The sequence below is a fragment of the Oratosquilla oratoria genome, chromosome 1, assembly GCF_046742065.1.
Source record: "Oratosquilla oratoria isolate Oo_2021 chromosome 1, ASM4674206v1, whole genome shotgun sequence".
Classification (NCBI taxonomy): Eukaryota; Metazoa; Arthropoda; class Malacostraca; order Stomatopoda; family Squillidae; genus Oratosquilla; species Oratosquilla oratoria.
In genome coordinates, this window is record NC_134777.1 from 30,063,796 (window position 1) to 30,073,795 (window position 10,000).

Consider the following 10,000-nt stretch of genomic DNA (forward strand, 5'->3'; position numbering starts at 1 on the left):
TAAAATATATAAATGCATAGGTATAGTTAAATAATAAACAGGTAAATAGTAAATAATAATAAATTGACATATAACTAATATTAAATGAGAATGAAACTGACAAATGATAACAAAACAAAAACAAATAATATGAAATAAATTATAATCATTACAGCATCTTGCTTAGGTGTTTATCTAAATGATTCTTAAAGCATCGAACTGAACTACATTGCACTACCTGTGCAGGAAGTTTATTCCATTCATTAACTACACGGTTGGCGAAGTTATTTCTACCCTCTTCCAAATTGAATCTATTTCCGGACAGTTTGAGACCATTGTTTCTTATCTGATTCGCATTCAATGTGAAAATTTTGTCACTTTTGACGTTTGATCAAGATTATTGAATTGATACCCCCATACTATGGGAGGTGTGACATTTATGACACAAAGAAGACGAGGGTTGTGCCACTGTGGAAGTCAACAAGGATGACACAAGTTGGGGATGAGAAGGTGTCATGTTATTGTGAAGATTAGAAATAAGCACCATTGCTAAACGTGGGAGGTCGACATGACGTCACGTCTGCCCCTGACAGGCGATATGACGTTGCCCATAAGCCCCGCCTCCCTGCGCTTGGGACCGACTCAGTATACTTAGATTTCAGGCGTTGCAAGTCAAAGATGATGAAGTTGTGAATGGGTCGAAGAAAGACGTCACAGGAGGCGCAAAAGGCGTGGGAGGCGGTGACTCTGAGTTCGTGGAGTGGGAGGTGGGAAGTGAGTACGAGAGATAAGAGGGAAATGAGGAAAGAGTGGGGAGAGGAGATGAAAAGGATGGACTCGAGCGTGTCTGGGTGTTGGTGGAGATGTGGAGAAAGGCAAGACGGAGGGAGGAGAGATGGATAAGATGAGGGAGTGACGGGCGGAAACGACGGGAGATGGAGGTGGAAATGAGGGAGGCAGGTACTGGAGGCGTCATATCTCCGGCCTTGATGATTATCTTCACAGAAACTCACCACCCTCACCCCCGACTGGAAATTCGAGCCTCTAATCTCTCTCTCGGTTCCCGTTTTCGGCGATGTTGTTGTCTAAAGCTTCTTTGGGATAATGGTTTTAACGGTTTTAACGGTTTTAATAGCTTTAAAGAATTTATTTATTTCATTTTTTTTTTGCGGGGGGGGACGTTTTTTTTTTTTTTTTTTTTTTTACGCTGGTTCGATAATACCTTTGCATAGTTTAACTGAATTTCGAAACTGATAATTCCTGGTATTTGATTTCTTTTAAATAATAAATACTTTATTGTATAGACGACCCCACAAGTCCTTACATGTTCCTAGATACATATTAATTTGATGAAATATTGCAAGTTCTGTGTTGTATACTTGGATTAAAAGTTCATATATACAAGTGAACTCATTTGTAAGTACTAAACTGTCTTGCACCTTCTGCATATTCATATCTATAGCATGGATTATATATATATATATATATATATATATATATATATATATATATATATATATATATATATATATATCGCCTAACATTTACAATACGAAATAAATCTATTATGTCACAAACAAGGGTTTATTCTTTTAGTCTACGACACCAAGATATAGACCTCCCACAAGATGTAGTAATTACAAATGAAATCTACAGAATCTACTGAGAAGTCACAGGAAAACTGTACCTATAGTTATAAACGCCAATTCGAGCTTTAGAAAATATACGTTATGGTTTCTCACTTACTCATACATGAATAACTGCAATTTTCTTACTCATGTTGCGTGTGTGTTTGGGAAAAATCTTCACTGTACTCTTGTCTTATGTTAAACGAGATCATTTGGTTTCTAGGTGGACTAGAATATTTAGATATCAAAGTTATGAAGGAAATAGGGTTAGTAGGTAAATATCAAGGCCATTCTAATCTTATGTGATCAGTATTATTGGAAATACTTGAAATATTATCGATAAATATTTATCGTACATGAATCCCTAGGTGATGCCCTCTATAGATTTTGTTCGGCTGGTCGCCAGGCGATTTTATTCATTTAAAAGGACGCAACCATAATGAAGGGATTAGGAACGAAGATTAGAAAGGTATGCCACGACCAAATTTCAAGACGGTTTGTTCGTTTTTGTGCCCATCTTGGTCTACCAACAGGCTGATTTTATTTGGCTGAGGTAAAATGTTCTTCAATGAAGGTTAGATAATCTAATGCTTTAATAACTTGAATGACATACATGTTAATCGGGAGATTCTAGTCAACTGTGAGTTCACAAGAGTTACAAACGATCTTGCTCCCTTTGGCTTGATGTTGCGACCTTAGCCATGTATTCTAGATGCCACCAATTGATTTAATTCGGTCAAAGGAATCCCTGCCCCGTCCTGCAGCCAAAGAGTCGAAACAATCTCGAATCTGTCTCGACGAACTCCATCGTTGCGTTGTATGACTTCAATCTATCTAGAAACCATCGGACGAATCTCGTAGTCAAGAAAGACGGCCGCAAAGGGGCACAGAACTGGAATAGTTCCTCCGGGTGTCTGTGCCCATAGGAGAAATGTGGCGGTATGGTCACAGATGACAAGAATACATGTCCTCGGAGCCTGCAGGGAAACAGCTTCCTCGACCCCTTCCAGAAGTCTGGAGTCCCTCCCAGGAGATTCTCGGGCTACGAAGGGAGAGGTACATGGAGGTACGACGTAATTGGGTGTCGTCGGCGACCACCACCTCTCCTCACCTCTCCTCTTCCCCCATCTCCCCTCGTTCAACCCTCCCATCTCTTTCCTCTCTCCTCCTCCCCTACTCCTCTTCTTTCCCCACGTCTCATCTCCCTTCCTTTACTAACCCTCCCCTCTTCTTTCCACTTCTTACCCTTAACCTTTTTCTCTTTCCCTTCCATTTACATCATTAGCGGCCCCCTCCCCCCCCACGTTCCACTTCCACCCCCTCCCTACCACCATCACCACCGCCACCGCCACCACTCATTCTACCCGTCGATCTCGCCCACTAGACCTTGTTTACGTGGTCCCGGTTCGTTGATTCTGATTTCTTTATCGCACTCTCTCCTCCTTCTCACTTTCTACTCCCCCCTACTCCCCCCTCCTCTCTCTCTCTCTCTCTCTCTCTCTCTCTCTCTCTCTCTCTCTCTCTCTCTCTCTCTCTCTCTCTATCAGTCTCTATCTCTCTCATTCTTTCCTCCACCCTCTCTCTCTCTCTCCCTTTTCTCCCTTTCTACACTACATTCTCTCTCTCTATCTCTTTCACCCTCTTTCTCTCTTATATTCTTTCTCATTCTCTTTTAGGCTTTACACAATTTCACACCATCTGACATAACAGATAAATTTTTCACATTTTAGACAACATTTAACACACACTGGAACGGTCTCTGATAATTAATTGTATAATTAAAATAAAGTTGTAATTTATTGTATTCCCCGGCCAAACCAGTCGCGGATACTGCCTTCATGAAGGGAACGTGGGCTAGGTTCCCAATGTACTCGTATACCGCCGGCTTCACCTCAGAGTGACATTCCTCTGAAGAAGCGTAAATCGAAAACGGTCAGTAATAAACTCTGAACTCAGATCTAGACCGTACCATCTTCTTCCACCTTTCTCATGTATATATATATATATATATATATATATATATATATATATATATATATATATATATATATATAATATATATATATATAATATAGATACAGTACATATATATATATATGTATATATATATGTATACATATATAATATATATATACAGTACATATATATATATATATATGTATACATATATAATATATATATACAGTACATATATATATAATATATATATATATTTATATATATATATGTATACATATATAATATATGTATACATATATATAATATATATATATATATATATATATATATATAATAATATACATATAATATATGTATACATATATATAATGTATATATATATAATATATATATATATACATATATATATATAATATACATATATAATATATATATACATATATAATATATATATATATATAAATATATGTATATATATAATATATACATATATATATAATATATGTATATATATAATATATACACATATATATAATATGTATATATATAAGATATATATACAATATATATAATATATATATATATATAGATATAATATATATAGATATATATATAGATATATATATAGATATATAATATATATATGATATATGTATACATGTATATATATAATATATATATATAATTATATATATATATATAATTATATATATATATATATATATATAATTATATATATATATATATAATATATATATATATACAGTATATATATATATATATATATATATATATATATAATATATATATATATATATATATAATATTATATAATATATATATATAATATATATATATATATATATATATATATATATAGATATATGAAACACAATGGCAAAAGCCGACAAGACTGTGAGAATAAACACCGTGTGAGATCGAAACTTTTATTGGTACGACGTTTCGCTTGTTACTCAGAGTGTTTGCCATGTCTGTACTTGAAAAAGCTGTAACAAGCGAAACGTCGTACCAATAAAGGTTTCGATCTCACACGGTGTTTATTGTCATATGTATATATATATATATATATATATATGTATATACACTTGGACAAAATGTAGTGGCACATTTGTAAATTATAATAACGAGGAACCCACAGTCGGAATAAAAGGAAACTTACAAGAAAATACAACTTTATATTTCGTCTAATAGCTATAGCCCTCTTTAGGAAAGTACTTTCCTGAAGAGGGCTATAGCTATTAGCCGAAATATAGAAGTTATACTTTCTTCTAAGTTAACTTTTATTTCGACTGTAGGTTCTTCGTGATTATATATATATGTATATATATATATATATATAATATAATATACATGTACATATATGTATATATATATGATTATATATACACATATATAATTATGTATCTATATATATATATATATATATATAACATATACATGTATATATATGTATATATATGTGAATATATATATATAATATATATATATGTATTTATCATATATATATATTATATATATATATATATATATATATATATATATATATATATATATATATATATATATATATAGTCTATTTCAGGTACAGATTTACACTAATACACACTGTATTAAACACAACAGTGTTTTGACACTGATTAATCGGCCTTACATAAGATCCACTGTTAGAAAAATTAAATATCTCGGTAAGAATATTGAACAGTGTCAAAATGCTGTTTTAACTCTCTCTCTCTCTCTCTCTCTCTCTCTCTCTCTCTCTCTCTCTCTCTCTCTCTCTCTCTCTCTCTCTCTCTCTCTCTATATATATATATATATATATATATGCAGAAGAAATCACAGTGGTTTGTCTGCATATATATATATATATGTATATATATATATGCATATATATATGGATGTGTGTATATATATATATATATATGTATATATATATATATATACATATATGCATATATATATATGTATGTGTATATATATATATATGCATATATATATATATGCATCTGTATATATATATATATGCATATATATATATATGTATGTATATATATATATATATATATATATATATATATATATATATATATATATATAATATATTTTTTGTTAGGGTTAAAGGTCAAAGGGGTATGGTGTGGTAACACGCCACTACTGTAGTGTCGCCTTAACACGCATAGTATTTTTGTGACAAAAATTACTGTGATTAAACAAACTATTGTATGTGTTCATAAACATCATCTATATTTGTGAAATTAATGTGAGAAAGCATTTAAATATAAAATGATTGTACAATTTTCCAAATGTTGAAATATTAGTTATTTTTATTTCATTTTTTCACGGGCGGTAATATAATAATCTAGTTTAAAGATGAGTTAAACATCATATGAGGACGGAGCCTTTAAAAAAGAGAGTTTAAAGATATTTAAAGGTTGTTTCAATTCTTCTCTTACGGCCGAGTATATTTTATTTCCAAAGGGCGTCTCCCTCCTTAAATTGATTTTTATCTTCCTTTCTTAACATTTTATTTGTGTTACCTTTTCCATTGAATTATATTGATACGTGTAACTTTTCTCCACAAATTCTATCAAAATTAAAATGATCATCATTTGCTCGCAGCGACGCGCGGGTAATTTGGCTAGTATATATATACATATATATATATATATATATATCTATCTATATATATATATATATATACATACATATTTATATATATAGTTTGGGCGCAGATTTTCTTTAATACACACTATGTTAAACACAACAGCATTTTGACACTGATTACTCGGGCTTACATAAGCTCTACTGTTGGCAAAATAAAAAATCTCGGTAAGAATAATGATCAGTGTCAAAATGCTGTTGTCTCTCACGCAGTTTATGTATATATACATATATACATATATGTATATATATATATATATTTGTATGTATATGTATGTATATATATATATATATATATTATTATATGTATGTATATATATATATATATGTATGTATATATATATATATATATATATATATATGTATGTATATATATATATATTGTATGTATATGTATGTATATATATATATATATATATATATATATATGTATGTATATCTATATTATATATGTATATATATACTATATGTTTATTTGTATTATATATATATATATATATATATATATATATATGCGTGTGCGTGTGTGTGTGTGTGTGTGTGTGTGTGTGTGTGTGTGTATGTGTGTGTGTGTGTGTGTGCGCGTAGGTACGTGTGTGCGTGTGTCTAAGAGCTCAATAGTAGAATTAAAAGGATGACGAGGAAAATAGATGTAGGTTGCTGAGTTGGAAAGTGATAAACAGAAGACTGTGAAGGGCACGAAAAAAAGTGAAGAGAGAGAGGAGATCATCCTTGTGTACAGATAAAAAGAAGTCTAGAGGGAATTGTAGTGAGGGGAGTGGAAGAAAGAGGAACTAGTATGAAAATAACGAAGAGAAGGCAGGGAGAGGAAGGCGTTTAAGAGAACTACTGTAGAAGACAGATCGGGAAGAGGAAGTTGAAAAGCAAGAGGAAACGGAAGCCTCAGGTGACAATAAATGGGACGCTGGCAGCGTCCTCCCAGGAAGCAAACACTCTTTGGACGATGAAGGTGCGGTGGGGAGGGGGGGAAGGGCCGTTGGGGCGTGGGGGTGTGGGGGTGGGGTTGAAGTGGACCAAAACAACAGGATGCCTACTGGGTTCTCAAGCTCGGGCTTACATAAGAATCAGAGGAAAGAGGATGGAGGAAGGATGTGGGAGGAAGGAAGAAGGAAAGGAAAGGAGGGATATGAATGTAAAAGGAGGAGAGGAAGGGAAAAATTGTCGTTGAATTGTTCGCATTTTGGTTACCGCTAGATGATTTTATTCGTCTCTTTGTGCAGCGTTTTTGAGCCGTTGTTTCCTTAGAAGAAACCTCTTGGGGCCTTTGCAAGGGGTGGTGTTAGATAAACTAAATATAGTGTAACACATTTTTGAATAACTTTTTGTGTTTAATTTCATACTCTTATTTTAGCATTATCAGTAAACAACAGAAAGCATAAATGGCATTATTTTGATCAGTTATCAGAAAAAAATATGTTCACCTTGTGAGCTTTGAGGTTTTGAAAGCTAAAAAAGATAAAAGTATTGAACGTTTCTTGAACTATGAATATTATTTGAAGTTGTTCCATATAGTAAAAGAGATCATGAGACGCCGTCGCCAGGAATTAATCTATTTGGATGAAATGACTGGGGAGTGTCATCGTTTTCCACACTTTTATCTTCGCTGTTGCCAGGCGCTTTTATTCGGAAAACTGGAAAACTAGAAAACCGTAAAACCAAAAAACCGGAAACCGAAAAACCAAAAAAAAAAAAAAAAAAAAAAAAACGAAAAACCGGAAACCGAAATCCGGAAAACCGAAACACCGAAAAACCAGAAACCTAAATCCGGAAAACCAAAAAAACCGGAAATCCGGAAAACTGGAAAACAGGAAAACCGAAAAACCGGGACACCGAAAAACCGAGACACCGAAAAACCGGACACCGAACAACCGAAAAACCGGAAACCGGGAACCGGAAATTGGATATCGGAAAACCGGATAAATGGAAAACAGGGAAACCGAAAAACCGAAACACCGAAAAACCGAAAAACCTGAAACCGAAAACCGGAAAACCGGCCACATTCCCGAATGATCCGTGGGAAAGATAGGAGGAACGGGGAATGAAGAAGAAGTAGGTGCAGAGGAGAAAGATAAATATAAAAACAAATAGAAAATACAAAAAGAAACTGACAATGAAAGATACGAGGAAGGAGGGAAGAGAAGGAAGATAGAAGAGAAAGAGGATGTGGGGTAAAGGAAGAGGAAACAGAGGAAGGAAGGAAGGAGAGGAAGGAAGGAAGGAAGGAAGGAAGGAGAAAGAGGAAAGAGAAGAAGGAGGAGGAGAAGGAGATGGCGGGGAGGTGAGCTTAGAAACGTACACCAAATCGAAGTGGAAGAGAGGAAGGATGATAAAGGAGGAAGGGACGGAGAGGAGAGGAAGGGCGCGACGGGAGGAGGAAGAAGAGGTAAGGAGGGAAGAGGAAAGGAGGGTAAAGAAATTCGCAGTAGATTCGAGTCAACTGAGGGGCGGCCGTCAAACCGAAGAATCCTCCTTCTCAAAAAAGTTGATGGAATGATATAAGACGAAGAGATGAAAAATGTCACCAAAGAAAGAAAACGGACATGTTCGGAAGCAAGATTAAAAAGGAAGAGGGGAGGAGGAGGGGTAAGGGGAAGAGCAGGGAGGGGATGAAGAAGAGGAACAGAGTAGATGGAGGAGGAAGTCTCGAGAAGACAGAAGAGGATAAATAGGCAGAAGGAAAGATGGAAGAGAATCAAAGGTGGTAAGAGCTTTTGGAAAAGAATATTATGGGCTGAGGAGTAAGGAAGAAGAAGGGGGAGGAGGAGGAAGACGGAGGTGAAAAGGAGGAGGAGGAGAAAGAAGAAGAGGAAGAGGAAGAAGAAGAGGAAGAGGAATGAATGAATGAATGAATGAATGAATAAATGAATGAATAGGGGCAGGAAGAAAAAATATGGAAAAGGACGAAGAGGAAAAGGAGGAGAAAGAAGAGGAGGGGCGGAGGGAGGAGGAGGAAGAGGAAGAGGAAGACGTGGAGGGAGGAAGAGAAAAGGGGAAAGAAGAGAGGGGTAATCGAGTAAACGAGGAAATGAGAATGTATAAAAAAAGGGGGTAAGAGAGGAAAGTTAAAGAAATTGAAGGAGACGTTGATGACGACAAAGATAACAATCCCAGTATATTAATGATGATAATGATAGTGGTGATATCTATGAAAATAATGATGCTAATTATGATAATTATGATGGTGACAATGGTGATGGTGATCATGGTAACAGTGATAATGGTGATGATGATAACGGTAGTGATGATGATGATATGCTGATGGTGATGATGATATGATGGTATGATGATATGATGATGATGATATGATGATGACGATTCTTAAAGTGATGGTAACGACGATGACGATGACGATGACGATGACGATAACGACGACGACGATGATAATGGTTGGCAGCAGTTCTTACGGTTGAGATTAAGATGGTGCTGATTGTGATGACGGTGATTCACAGGTGAAAGAGAGAAGTGAATTAAGACAGAAAACAAAAATGCTGAGGGAAGGGAAAGAAAAAGAGTTAGAGGTTGGTGCGTTTGAATTGTATACATGAAGGAATGATAAGAGGAGAGAAGGAAGAAGACCATGAGAGAGAGAGAGAGAGAGAGAGAGAGAGAGAGAGAGAGAGAGAGAGAGAGAGAGAGAGAGAGAGAGAGAAGAGGAGAAAGAGGGGGAGGAAAAGTGGTAGGATGATGAATTACAGGAGGGAAATCATCGCGGAAAGGAAAGGAGAGGGGGCAGA